Here is a 15,589-nt window from a genome sequence, read left to right on the forward strand (position 1 = left end):
AGTTGAGATTAAAGGAAATCAGCAAGAGCAGAGGAAATAATAACATTCCAAAGCCACACACCAGACTCAAGGGCCCGAGGGCAGTGCACACGAGGTACCACACATGGCCCAAGGGGAGTCTTGTAAACACTAATCCCAGACACAGACACGCTCTCTGCCCTGTTTTATGAATTCCGCTGGGCGTGGGGCAGGTGTGTACCTGGCTGTAAACCAGAGAGGGGTGAGCCCTGCAGGTGCTGGGGCTCCTACATGTGGGAGAGGCTCAGGAGAGACAGTGGGTGCCCCCCATGACTCTTCCTGGGACTCGGGATCCCTTTTACTTCTCCATACTCCCCTGTCACCCTCCTCTCTCTCCTGTTTTATTCTTAGATGGCATGTGGAATCTCTTCTGATTATCTCCCTCAAATAAAATTCTGTTTAAGTCTTTGTGGAGATGGCTTTGCTAGTAAAAGCAGAGAGGACCTCACAGCCCTCTAGAGAATGGAGTTGAAGACTGGGTGAGGATGGATTTTGACCCCAACTAAAGATATCTCACTCTATAATCACTGGAAGAACCTCGTATGTGAGTAGTTTTCCCCACAAAATTGCTCTGTGAGGCAGGAAAACTCGGAAATTTCAGGGACAAACTTCAGTTCATTTATGAAGCCATGGTGACTGTTGGCTAGTGAATTCCAACACGGGTCCTAATTACAGGAAGGGTGTTTAAAATGTCTCTCTTTCTTACTCTGATGTGCTTCCTCCAGGAAGGAAAGCCAGCAAAGCACAGATGATCCTTCTCTCACTGTTGCAGGATTACAGGTTCCCCTAAAGTATGTCCTGGGCCTCAAGGTCCTTCTCAGACATGGTGGGAAGTACCAGAGAGAGTAGGAGAACAGAGACAGCCTGGTTTTAGCTTAGGTTTTAATATTGACAAGGATCCTTCTCCCATTCTCTCCAGCATCTGAAGGCCTTCTAGGGAAGATTCTGGCACTTAGAGAGCTGGGACCCCTCAGGAGCAGGATGGCCTGGAGAGGAAGCCAAGCCAAGTAAGAGGGAAAAGTAGGGGTTCAGGTCCCATAGTCAGAAGGTGGAGGTAAGGACCCAGAACCACAAGTTGAAAGTTGGGCAGGAGATGCTGGCATTAGTTTAGTACATGGTTGGGTACCTTGTTACCCTGTAGGTCCAGCCACTTAGATTATCCACCAATAGCTAGCAGATCTAGGATTAGATTCAGTTCTATAAAGCCCAGGAAAGTTTTTGTGGTTATAACTTCTAGTCCACCTATAATGTTGGGTCCATTCTGATTTTGTGTGAGAAGGATGCTAAAAATCACTCCTGAGCAATGAAATGGGAAGACAGGAAATTAGAATGGAATTCCAGTGTTATTTGAACTCCATATTAAACTGTTTTGCTTATTTTTAAAAATTTGGCCAAATAAGTACTTTAGGTGATACTTGAGATGAAATCCTTGAGAAAAAATGGACGATGATTATTCTAGTAGATTCAGAGAGAAGATTATAGATAGAGAAATTTGTAGTCATGCAATCTTTTACAAGTCACTTGACCTCTATGAGTTACACTGGATGGGCTCCACAGAGCTCAAGGTTGACACCAATACAAACTCCTTTGGTTTCCTTGAGAATTCTTAACCTTGATTTGATTTCCATATCCTGATCTGTTAGGATTAAGATCTGGCAGGTGTAAAGTTGCCCTAAACTTTGTCCCTCAAATCCTGGTCCCCAGACCAGTAGCAACATCTTTACTTGAGAACTGGAAAGACATGTAAATTTTAAGGGTCCTACTCCAGTCCTATGGAATCAGAATCTTTGGAGATAGCCCTAGGAAATGTTCCTCAACCAGGCTTCTGGATGCTTTTGAAATGCATTAAAATTTGGGAAGACCTGAACTGGAATAAAAAAAAAAAATCAGTGTAAAATAAAAAAGGTAGTTCAGACTTTGACTTAGACAATTATTAGCTATGAGAACTTGTACAACTGATTTCTCTCTGTGCCTCAGTTTACTGGTTCTGAAATTGTTGGGTGTGCCTTATAAAGTTGTTGAGAAAAACAAATGAGATAATGTAGGAAAATTCTGTATGTGGCACCTTGGCCAGTGTTCAGTGGGTACTCAGCACATGTTACCCATTATTCACTATGATTATCACAACCCCAGCTGCCACTAGCTCTGGAAGCCCCCACTATGGGATCCATATGCTTCCTCTAGGTGCTTTTTCTCTGTGTCTCCATAGCTCCATTCAAACCTTGATGCCCCTTTAGTGTGAGTTCTACGGGACTTGGGGAGGGTGACCTCCTGGGTACCTTTGACAATGGACCCGTCCCCCTCAACCCCTCTCAGTATTGCCATAATACTATCAAGACAGAACTGGACCTGCTTTATGCTATAGAAAAAGGGTTGTGGGACCACCATTCTGAGCCAAAAGTCAAGCCACATTCAAAGCTATACAAACTTTCTTAGAGAGAGAGACCCAAATCTCAGTAGCTGGTCTGTCCTCAGACATCCAAAGTGTTGGTTATGCTGAGTTAGAAGAGCCCAGACTAGGAGTTTCTTTTGGCTGCTGCCATGATGTGCAGCCACTTTCAGAGCAAGGGGCCCCACCCCTGAGCTGCTTACAGGGCCCTGCAGGCCCCTGTATAGAATACAGAGGCAGAGTAGCAAGCTGGAGCAGCAGCTGCCATGCCGCCCTCTGGGCCACTGTAATATGTCCCAAGGGGCCAGCCCAAGCTTGGATGAGCCTCAGAAAATTAGCAAGCAATTCCGACTGGTTTAATTTTTCTCTCCGAAGAACTTGAGCAACCATGTCCTCTTAATCATCTTTGGAGAGGAAAGACAAGAGAAAAGAAAGACATTCAAGGAAACACAGAGCAATTAATCTGTTTATTCATGTTCAATAAATGACTCTGCTCTAAGAACAATCCTTCCCTTATTCTGCAATGTTTGTTGGGTATGCAGTCTGCATGGAGCGCTGGAGACACCCGGATGAATAGGAACATAGCTGCAAGCTAGGGGAGAAGAGACCAGGGGCCATCATTTGGTGAACATTTACTATATGCCAGGCTCTGGGCTAAGGTTAATCCTTACTTGAACCCTGTAGATCCATATTCTTATTCCTATTGTCCACACGAGGACGTTGAAGCTTAGGGAGATGAAGTAACTGACTTGCATCTCCCACTTGGAAAGTGGTAGGGTTCTGAGATATAAAAGCCCTTCCTTTCTTTACCATATTACCTCTGTGGGACCATGCTTCTTCATGTCTAGTGCAACAGACAGGAGATGTTAAGAGCCACGTGAAAGTGCACAGAGGACCCTGGCATCTCCTAAGGCAGAGTGATGACTCACAACTGCTACAGGGATCTGGAAGGACAGTTTAAGTGTGGGCATGGGTCTAATGAGGTGGATGGAGGAATGCTGTAGGGAATGATGGGTGACGAGGTGGGGTGGGACAAGGGCACCCTGAGTGATCCTATTTACCCTGAGTGTGGCTCTGGGAACTCTCTGTAGGGAAGCAGAAGGACCAAGTATGTATTACTTCTATTTTCCCTATTTTCTACGGGACTTTGGGGAGGGTGACCTCCTGGGTACCTTTGACAGTGGACCCGAATCACTCAGGGTGCCCTTGTCCCACCCCACCTCGTCACCCATCATTCCCTACAGCATTCCTCCATCCACCTCATTAGACCTATGCCCTCAGAATTTCCCGAACAGTGCTGATTATCAGAAAGGACTAGATGAGCCAGAACACAACTTGGAACATGCTTTTCATTTCCATATAAGGGTGTGATAAAACCTTGTTCATGTGTTATACTTGATTTTGTTTGTATCACCATCACCCCTTTCCCGCCACCACACACATTTACTAAGTGCCCGGTGTACTTGAAACCACTGATATTAGATCCAGAATAAGTCCAAGGGTACTAATGTCCTTTTGCCCAGTCCCCCTCCTGACATTTGTACATGTCTGTTCCTACATGATGCTTCCTTGACAGCATTACATGGGAATTTTAAGCAGGGACCTAACATTGGTGGAAAAGTGAGAAGGTGCCAGATGCTCTGACATGAGTTATTTCATGTCTCATCACAAGGCAATTTGATGATTCCTATTTGATACCTGTGGCCACTGAGGCTCAAGGAAGCCAAGTTATGCAAGGACTTAGCTGGTGAGAGTGAGATGAAGCGCACTTTTCCCAAACCTGATGATTTTGGAGGACCAATTAGTGATCTGTGATAAATTTGGTTGATTTAAGTTAATGAATTTATAGGTAAACAAATTGTATGTTGAAGTCCTATGGTAAAGAGGAAAATGGGCTGGGCATTATAGCAGAACAGTCTTGGGTTCAAATCCTGACCCCACTTAGTCTTTCTGGGACAATTCACCTCCTGTGAGCCTGCATTTGTTTATAAAGTCTGAAGAGTAGTTCATACTCTAGAGAGGCATCAAGGGTAAGCAACACTGTGCTTATGAAGTTTGGAGCTGTCCCTGTAGATGGGACCCTCCTGTCTCATACATATTCTCCAGCAGGTGCTTGCTTCCACATTAATTGGACTAGACACATGACACTTGACCATTTTGATCTGCTCAGCCCAAGACTGTTGTTTTGTTTAGCTCAGATTGCTTACATATCTGCACACTGCGTTTCACTGCCAGGCATGGGAAATCTAGGACGGTTAGCTTTCTGGCATGATTTTCCTCCAATAATGTGCCAATGACCTAAGTAAGCATGGGTGGCCCTTTGAAAATTTTCCTTGACTTCAAGTCTTTAAGGTCCATGGAAGGTTCATGTGGCAGAGATTGACTTGTTACCACACTTTTTCCCTCAGCTAGACTATTTCCTGGTCTCCCTCGTTGTTGGGTGATTATATGACTAAGTTCTGGCAGATGGAATGTGGGTGGAAATGATCGGGACATTGAGTGTAGGTGAAAAGATTGGTCTCGCAAAACTTCCCATAGATCCTCCTCTAATCCTTTCTCTGCCTGCTGGATAGAAGATCTAGTGAGAAACTCCATGGAAGCCACTGAAGGAAGGCATGTGGGTCCCTGAATGATTGCATGGAGTAGAGTAACCATCCTACCCCCAAACCTGCACTGGAGTGTGAGTGAGACATAAATTCCTACTGTGTTAAGCTACTGAGATTTGAGAGTTACTTTAAAAAATAATTAGCTTGGGCTCAAGAATACAGCCTGCTTATGACTTAGAGCAAGATATTTCTAAATGACCATAAGACAAAAATACTCTATGAGGGGTAATATATTTCTTTACATTAGCATAAATTAATTTATAAGCTTAGTCTGCCAGATCCAAGCTGGGCCCTAAGGATACATTACCCTGTTTTTGATAGCAGGGATGGCAGGTAACCTGGTACGTGGTACAGTGGTTTCTCAGAACATCAGTATCATTTGCAATACGCTAGAAATGCAAATTCTGGGGCCCCATTTCAGATTTTTTCTATGAGAAACTTTGGAGTCAGGACCAGCAATCTGTTTGATTCCAGTATACCAGCCCACCATTTGAGAAGGCTTGAGAGGAACAGCTGGACCCTGGAGCTCATACCTGGGTGAGCTCTGGGAAGATGACTGCTCCATGCAGTAGTAAAGGAGCTAGGGGATCCACAGGTGAGTACTTCGCTGTTTCCCTTTGGATGATCTCACTGACTATGGCACAAAGTTTGAGAGATTGATTTGTTACTCCATAGAGAATTGATTACTCCATCAGAATTCTTTGACTAGCATATTAATTTGCTAGGGAAGTCACAGCAACGTATCATAGATTGGATGACTTAGACAACAGAATTAGTTTTCCCAGATACTGGAGGCAGGAATTCTGAGATCATGGTGTCAAGCAAGATTGGTCTTCTCTAATGCTTCTGTCCTAGACTTGCAGATGGCCACCCTCTTGCTGCCTGCTGGTGGTTCATGGTGCAACCCCACACACTTGGTGTCTCTCTTTGACTTCCTCTTTTTATAAGGAACCAGTCAGATTAGATTAGGGACTACTCCAATGGCATATTTCAACTCAATTGCCTCTTTAAAAACCATTTCTCCAAATATAGTCGCATACTGAGTTACTAGAGGTTAGGACTTCAAAACATGAAGTTTAGGGACATTATGTTAATCAGATTTCCTTCACCATAACAAATACCTGAGATAACCAACTTATAAAGAGAGAAGATTTAGTTTGTGATCTGTTGGTTCTGTAGCTTTGGGCAAGGCATCCCATAATGGCAGGAATGTGTGGTGAAGCAAAATTGCTCACCTTATGGCCAGGAAACGAGAGAGAAACAGGAAGGAACTGTAGTCCCACTATCTCCTTGAAAGGCACACCCCCAATGAACTAAAGACCTCCCACTGGACCCCGCAAATTAAATGTTCCACACCTCCCAATGGTGCCATTCTTGGGATCAAAACTTTAACACATGGGCCTTTGTGGGACATTTAAGAACCAAACTATAGCAGATACAGTTCTGTCCAAACAACTATGAAATCTGGAATATTACTAATTCCCATTCTTGTCCCTCTTAGAACTCCTTTGAATAAGCCTAAACCGAAGACAGTCAAGGGCTAAATTTGACACATAGTTTGGAGTTGAAAGTTTATTTTATTCTAATAGCGAAGTTAGAATAGAGTTAATATTTTTGGCAATACGTTGACTGATTGAAATTAGAATCAGATAAAAGTAATGCAAAAATAAGAGGTGTCTGATTTGGAGTTTGTTGTGCCCCTGGGGCAGATAGAGGTTAGTTTGTGAATAAATGTAGAGTATTGGGCAAAAAATAACTCTAAAACAACCTCATAATTGATGAAAAGTGGCATTTTTCCTGATTTGGTGACCAGTTGATGGTATAATTCTTCCATGATACATGGAAAAATTCTTTCCTTGGTATGCTGAGGTTTGATATAAGCTGGAAGAAGTTTTGGTTAGGACAGATAAGTGAATTCCTTGTCTGAGATGCTTTGAGTGAGTTTGGCTTTTTGGCAAGCTTGTGGGTAATACCTTTAAACAGTGACTGATGGATGCAGCAGAAGTTACATACAGGAAAAGAATGGAATGGGGAAAATAGATGGGCAACTCCTCCAAAAACTCGCATTTCACAAACTGGTCTGCTTTTCCCAAGAGAAACCCTCAGTGTGTTAGAGGACCACTTGCCATTGCAGTGCACATTCTCTGTTCCTGTGGGTCTCCCTTCCTCCTGCCCCTGCCCCACTTCACATTAACCAGTAGGGGTCATGGATTTGGTGCCCTAGCTGCCAGGGTGAGCTCTGCTGTAATGACTTCAAGTAGCCTAAACTTGGGGCAGTCTGGCTGCCTGTAAAATTGCGTGGAATGAACTTTCTTATCATTTGTTAACTGCCAGGGCAGAGTTCACAGAAAAACAGCCTCACTGCTAGTCCATGAAACAGGAGCTGTGGAAGTCCTGTGCATACAAACACGTTAGCCTATGCTCAAAATATGCTTATGGGGCAAGTTCTGATATGATTAATGTTGGCATCATTGAGCATACATTAGTGGGATTTGCATATATATAAATTTAAATAATGTTCAAGGACATCAAATGATTTCTGCCTTAATAAGTATAATCATAGCTAATATTTATGGAAGTATTATGTGTCCAACACTACTATAAACATTTTGCATAATTAATTACTCCCCACAGTAGTTGTATGATATAAATCCTATTGTCATAACCATTCTACAGATGAAGAGACCAAGACATAGAAAGAAAGGTTGAGTAATTTTCCAAGACCACACAGTGAACTCACCAGCAGCAGAGCTAGGGTGTGAGGCCAGATAGTCTGATTCCAGAACCTATGCCCTTCTCCCTCAGCTGTAGTTACTAAGCACACTGACTTTGGAAAATAGCCTTACCTTTCTTGGGTGGTTTGGGAGGTTGTGTTGGAAGCTGAGCCAAATAAAGTCCTCCCTCTTGGGACTTCAGGAGACTGAATTTAAAGGCATTCATTGCAGGACTTTGTAAACCAAGTGTGAGTCTGAAGGAGGATCCTTGGTCCTCCGCTCTGTCACTTTGCGGCAACTTGGATACATGTATGCTTGTGTTCACCAAGGGCACCTTGCTGGGCCTCTGAGAGCTACAGTCATGATCGAGACACAGTCTCTGCTCTCCAGGAACACAGAGCCTAGAGGGGAAGGCACCTCACACCACTACCACCTGACACTCTGACAATAGAGGTTAGAGTGTGGAAGCTTGGAGACAGAATTGGCAGAAAAGTCACATCATATAAAAGATGAACAGAACTTTACCTTTGAGTAAGGGGGAGAAATGTGTGCCAGGTCACAGAGAAAAGGGCATCATTAGGGTATGAATTGGCACGGTGGTGGATGATGAGCTTGGAGGTTAGGGCTTGGACTATGTCCTGGTGGAATGCAGAACAGTGACACGTGACATATTTGCTCTTCCGCCTTCCTCTTCCTCCACCTCCTCCTTTTTTAACCAAGATAAAGGTGTATTTGTCCGACCAGAATGTGGGCGATTCATGAAAGTGTTTATCATTCTAGAAATGAACTTAACCCTAATATGGAAAAAGTGGCTGGTGTCACAGTCCCCTCACCCCCTGCAGAGTTCTACCTGTTTGCTGCTGTTTAGAATTCCAAAGTTAGAGATTTATTAATTTTTTTTAAAAAGTCCCATCCCTTACCATGTCTAGAGTATTGTCTTGTAAGATACTTAGACTTAGCCACACGACAGCACTTGAGCAGTTTTCCTGAGAATCATTTTGGTAACATGTGAAAGGATGTGGACAGGAAGGAGAACACTGTGGGGCAGAATTGGGAGTTTGAGCACATGGAAGAAACAGGGCAGTAATCCTGAAATGACCCAAGAGTCAGTTACGCTGAAAATTAAGGTAACATCAGGGTCAAATTGGAAACGATGCTGCTAATGTAATATCCCCCAAAGATTCATGTATTAAAAGTTTGATCCCAGCCTGTGACACTCTTGGAAGGGGGTGGGATATCTAAGAGGAGGGATCTAGTGGCTGGTCTCAGTCATTAAGGGCTTGCCCTTGAAAGGGACTGTGGATACCAATCTCTTCCTTTCTCTTTCTTCTCTTCCCAGCCCTGAGATGAATAAAATTCCTCTAATACATGCTTCTTCCATGATTGCTACCCTGCCATGGGCCCATAGGTTCAAAAGCAACAGGATCAATTGGGACCTATAAAACTGAGAGTGAAAAATAAATCTTTCCTTCTTTAAAGTTGATTAACTCAGATATCATGTTATAGTAACAGAAAGCAGACTTACACAGATACAGATAAGGACAAAGGTCCTTAGAAAGAGTAGGTTAGCTCTTCTGATGTTGCCTGGAAGTGACACAGTATGAAAGGAAATTTTAAGCTGTGCCAATCAAAATGCCACTAAATATTTGAAAAGTAGATCCTTTTAAGTTCTTCCTCATCGACTAGTCAAAAGCCAAGCTTTGGACTTAAGAAAATTTCCCCCTTTATCTATGTCTTTTTTAAAAAAATGTCATTTCTTTCGTATTCTCCAAAGTTAGTTAGAAATAATGTAAGCAAGTCTTTCAAAAACATTATGTAGCAAATAGTTCTAAAGATATGTTTGCTTATATATCTAAAAGCTGAAACTGTAGTTATAACAATATATTTTGTCTAGATTGCAGCATGGCTCAGACGGAGAGCCATGTCATGTGACCATATGACAGGCACTCATTCATAATCTGATGACTTCTTCACCTAGAATCTGGCAGACTGACAGCTAGCACCTGCTCAACCTACGCAATGAGCAAGAAGTTCGTCTCTCAGCAGTAAATGAAGGGATGTGGGTATAAAGAGATGTTTTATCAATCAACATTATTTTTGTCTCATTGCCCAAGAATGTAAAATTTAGGCTAAAACTTTCAGGCTGACCATAAAAAAGACTTGAGTACCTTATAATTCTCTGCAAAGTTCCAGGAGTTGCTTGGAGAAACCATTTATCTCCCCAACTTTGTAGAGGTATAAAACTGAAGAGATTGTAAAGAACATTTAATGTTACAATATCTCTAAAATTTTCAATGTGCATACTTTCTTTGAGGGAACCTACCCTACAAAAATAAAAGCATCACTATATAAAGATACATGGACAAAGAAATATTTATTTCAGCATTGTTTGTAATGTATATGGGGGAGACCCTGAATTTTCGTTAGCAGGGGAATGATTGACTACATTTTGGAACACTTTTTCTGTAAAGTACCATGCATATGTTTTAAAGAAAACTCAGATCTGTATATGTTGACCTAAAAGGATGCCTATATGCATATTATATTTTTAAAAAACTATTGACAAAAAATCTTATTTAGTGTAAAATCATTTGCATACAAATATATATTTGCACATTTGTTATATGAACACTGAGATGTCTGTGGAAGAATACAAACCAAATTCTCACTTTTGCTAAAGATTAAAATGGGAATTAGTTTTGTAATTAAAATATAATAGAGAAAGAAAACCTACTTAATGATTTATGATCCAATAAAGATTAAATGAGATAATATTTGTAAAATACTTATAATCCCTGGTATCTAGTGAGCTTCCAAGAAATGCAAATTTTATGTGATAGTTTTTCTCCTGGGCTGATACAGCGCACTGCAGTCTGGCCCTTGAATCCAAGGTAGGTGTTTTTCAGGCTAACTAATCAGACAAATTCACTTAGCTGGCAAGTTAACACTCACCCTGAAGTCTTTCTGAACCCAGAAGCTATATCCCCCCGCTACCCCTTGGACTCCATTTTGCTGCCTGTTTCTCCTTCCTGCAGTTTCACTTCTTTGTGCCTCTACATTATTTCAACTGGAGTTTTCTGTCATTTCCTGTTAGAGGAAATGCCCACTATGTATCTTCCAAGTCCTGCACCATCCTGGGCTGCTTTTCCCTAAGTTCCTATCACCAGCCCCATACTCGTAGAATCTGCTCTGGGGAAGGGGCACGTTTCTCTGGGTGTGCTCACCCCTTCCCACCTGGTTTCCCTGATTTTTAGTACAGGGAAGGAATTCTGTGTTCACCAACAAAGAAACCCCACATTGGTTGGGAAAGGATGGGCTGCTGACTGTAGCACCTAGAAGGTAGCCGGTCTTCCCCACCAAGAGAACAGATCGTCTTCTCTTCAATGATTCTTGTTTCTCCCTTATTTTTGAGGACAGTGCCCATACCCCACCCCCAGTCCTTTCATGTTTAAATTTTGCTCTATTGCTGAAAAGTGTAGTAAAAAGGCAGCCAGAGAGGTGCTGTAATCTCAAGGCTTTGGGAAAAAAAAAACACAAAAAAACACTTTATAATTAAAGAATCTTACTGTGGTCATGTTTTTCAAAATTCCTTAGAAACTCCACAAGTATTGATTTGCTAGAAATACAACCAGCTTTTTATTTATAACAGTGGAAATTGATAAATATGGTACATTCAAGTAGAAGTCTTATTTATACACTTGGTTTATTCTGTGTTTTGACTTAGCTAATTCCTGGTTGCCTAATAAGAGGCAGACTCCCCAGTAAGAAACATTTACACTGACTTTGACCCCTTCTTCTAAGTTTTAAAAAATGGTCCTCTAGCCAGGCAAGGTGGCACTTGCCTGTAATCCCAGCAGCACAAGAGGATGAAGCAGGAGGATCACAATTTTGAGGCTAGCCTTAGCAACTTAGTGAGGTCCTAAGCAACTTAGACCCTGTCTCAAAATAAAAAGGGTTGGGGATGCAGCTCAGTGGTAAAGTGCCTCTGCGTTCAATTTCCAGTACCACAAAAAAAAAAACAAAAAAAAAAAAAAAAAAAAAAAAAAACCCACCCTCTAAAATAATATCTACCCTGTTGCTGTTAAGCAAACCTCATATTCCTGGGATAAACCCTACTGGGTCATGATGCATTATCCTTTTTATATTGTTGTTTGATTCAATTTGCTAAAACTTGAATTTAGAATTTCTGTATCTAGGTTCATGGGGGATATTGGTTCATTATTTTCTTTTGTTACAATTGTTAAATTTTGGCATCAGGGTAATGCTGGTGTCTAGTTGGGAAGTATTTTCTTATCTTCAACTTTCTAGAACAGTCTTGGAATAATTGGTATTATTTTCCCTTAATTAGTAGAATTCCCTAGTGAAGTCATCTTGGCCTGGAGATTTCTTTGTGGAAAGGCTTTTAAGCATAAATTGAATTTCTATGATAGTTATAAGGCAATTCAGTTAGTCTTGTTTCTTCTTCAGTAAACTTTGGTAACAGTGTGTTTCAAATAATTTGCTCATTTTGTCCAAATTATTAAATTCATTGTCACAAAGTTATTATAATCTTTCTTAATTTTTTTAAACATTTATTTTTTAGTTGTAGTTGGACACAATACCTTTTTCTGTTTATTTATTTATTTTTTTTAATGTGCTGAGGATCGAACCCAGGGCCTTGCACATGCTAGCAGGTGCTCTACTGCTGAGCCACAACCCCAGCCCTCTTTTTTAATTTTAACGTCTGTATGTTCTGTTATGATGTCACTTCTCTCATTCTTGATATTAGTAATTTGTGTCTTTTTCTCTTGTCTATGTAGTTAGAAGTTTATAAAAAAATATTGATCTCATTGGAGAACCAGCTTTTGGTTCCTTTGATTTTCTTTAGTGTTTTTCCTATTTTCTATGTAAACTAGTCTCTGCTGTGATCTTTATTATCTTTCTTCTGCTTACTTCAGATTTCCTCTGTTCTCCCCCTCATTCCCCTCACCCCAGTTTCTGAAGGTAAAAGCAGCTGAGGTCATTGATTTGAGACCTTTCTCCATAAATTTCACCAAGTTCTGTTAAAACATTCTGATATGATATATTTTTATTTTCATTAGTCTGAAATACTCAAAACTTTTCTTTTGATTTTTTTTCTTTGACCAAAGAGTTATTTATTATTTAGTTTCTAAATTTTTGGAGGTTTTTCAGATCTTTTGATTACAGATTTTTAATTTAATTCCATTGTAATCATGGAACATATTTTGTATGACTTAAATCCTTTTAAAAATTTCAATACTTTAATTTTTTTTTTGATAAATGTTCTGTGTGCATATGAAAAGAATATTCTATTCCTTGCTAGGTGGAATGATAAAGCGGTCTATAAATGTCCATACCATTTGGATCTATTATATCCTTTCTTATCTTTGGTCTGCTTTAAAAAAAAATCACTAGTTGAGACATGAGGTGATGAAATGAACAGCTATAATTATGAATTTATTTCTCTCTGATGTAGCATTTTTTGCTTCACATAATTTAAAACTCTGTTATTAGTAGGATAAACATTTAGTTGTGTTAGGTCCTCTGAATGAATTGACCCATCACTTATGAAATTGTTTTTTTTATCTCTGATAATGGTCTTTGCCCCTAAGTCTATTTCATCTTAATGTAGCTGCTTCATGTTTCTTTTGTTTAATGTCATCATACACACATTTTCTCCACCTTTTGCTTTTAACCTCTTTTTGTCTTTAAAGTACATTTCATGCAGGTAACACATGGTCTTGTTTTTTATCCAACCTGACTCCACCTGCCTTTAAATTGAGGAGTTTTATTAGTAAATGTGATTATTGACATGGTTAAAGTGAAATCTATTATTCTATTATTATTTTCTATTGGTCCCATCCATTCTTTGTTATGTCCTTCTTTGACTTTCTTTTGAATTCATTAATATTTTTATGATTCATTTTTAACTTTCCTTTTTTTGTTACGGGCTGTAACTTTTTATTTTTCTATGTTAGTGGTTGCTCAAGGGTTTATCATATACATTTTAAATTTATTTCTTACCTTCCAATGCTATTACTCAATTTTACATGTAGAATAAAAACTGATATACTTCCATTATTCTTTCCTGTCCTTTGGGCTGTATTCAGCATTCCTTTTACTTATACATATGTTTTAACTTTCCCTGTTCATAATTGCTATTTTTTTTAACTTTCTCAGTTCATGGTTACTATTTTTCTTTAATTAACCAGTAATCTTAGAAAGATGTAAATAATAATGAAAAAAGCTTGTATATTCATTCATTCCTTCAATTCATATTTCCATCTTGTATCATTTTCTTTCTTCCCAAAAGAATTCTTCTAACATTTTTTTTAATGTAAGTCTACTGCTGGTAAATTCTTTCAGTTTTTGTATGTCAAAAATATCTTTATTTCATCTTAATTTTTGAAAGGTGTTACTGTTGAATATGGATTGAAAGGTTTTCAGGTTTTTTTCTTTGAGTACCTTCAATATTACTCCACTGACTCATCTCTTACATTGCTCCTGAAAGGAGATCTGCTGTCTTTCTTTCTTTTTTTAAATATTTTTTGTTGTTGTTGTAGTTGGACACAATACTTTTATTTTTATTTATTTATTTTATGTGGTGCTGAGGATCGAACCCAGCACCTCATATGAGCTAAGTGAGCACTCTACTGCTGAGCCAAAACCTCAGTCCCATGCATTCTTATTTTAATTAATCTGAAAACAAGGTTTCTGGTTCCCTACTGGGTGCTTCTACTACTTCCTATTTACCACTGCTTTTTAGAAATTTGATTGTGATATGTCTTTGTTTCTCCTTCTCCTCTTCTTCCTCCTCCTCTTCCTCCTTGTGGTTACAGTTTAGTAATTACCTTGGACCGGTGATTTTGTAGTTTTCACCAAATTTGGAAAAAAATAGCCATTAATTTTTTAAATATTTCTTCACTTTCACCTCCTCTCCTTTAGAGCTTCCAATTATACATATATTAGGCCACTTAAAATTGTCTCACAATTCACTGATGCTCTTCCTATTTTTAAAAAATCTGTGTTTTTTTTCACTGTTTCAGTTTGAATCATTTATGTTGCTACATTTTTAAGTTTATTGGTCGTTTCTTCTGCAATATTTAATCTCCCATGGATCCCATCCAGGGTATTTTTAAATTTCAGACATTGTAATTTTTTCTTCACTGAAAGTTCAATTTGGTCATTTAAAAATTATGTCATGTACATCACCACTTAACCTTTTGAATAAAAGGAATATGTTTATAATACTTGTTTTATTTCCCTTCCTATTAGTTTTAACAGGAACAGTATGGCAATTCTGGTTTGGTTTTGATTGACTTTTCTCCTAATTGTAGGTCTTTTTTTTTTTTTTTTTTCCTACTTTGCATGTCTGGACATTTTGGATTGAATTTTGCCTTGTGGGATGCTGGATATTTTTATGTTATCAAAATATTTTTAACCTAACTTTGAACATGGTTAACTTACTCAGAAATAGTTTGATCCTTTCATATCTTGAATTTTAGATTTTTTTTTTTTAAATAGGACAAAAGTCAGGCTGAGAGATGTTGAATACTGTAGGGAGAGCTGCAGATCTCTGTGCAACTCTCTCCTCTCTGATATTCTGTCCTTCAAACTCTAGTGGCTGTGTTCTCCCTGGAAACTCAGCTCCAAATCTGCTGTGGGGTCCCTCTTTCCTTCACTAGAGCCTGGAAACTCTTTCAAGGCAACAAACTCTCTCAAGGCAATCTTAAGGCTCATTTCATTTGTTTTCCTCCTTTCAGGAAAGATTGTTCTTTGTTGCCTTTGGTTAAGGTATTGAAAACCAGTATTCCATTTTTTTTGCTGAAGATATTTTTTTTGTTTGATTTTTGAAAGAACAT

Source organism: Callospermophilus lateralis, chromosome 9 (genome assembly GCF_048772815.1).
Source record: "Callospermophilus lateralis isolate mCalLat2 chromosome 9, mCalLat2.hap1, whole genome shotgun sequence".
In the NCBI taxonomy this organism is placed as follows: domain Eukaryota; kingdom Metazoa; phylum Chordata; class Mammalia; order Rodentia; family Sciuridae; genus Callospermophilus; species Callospermophilus lateralis.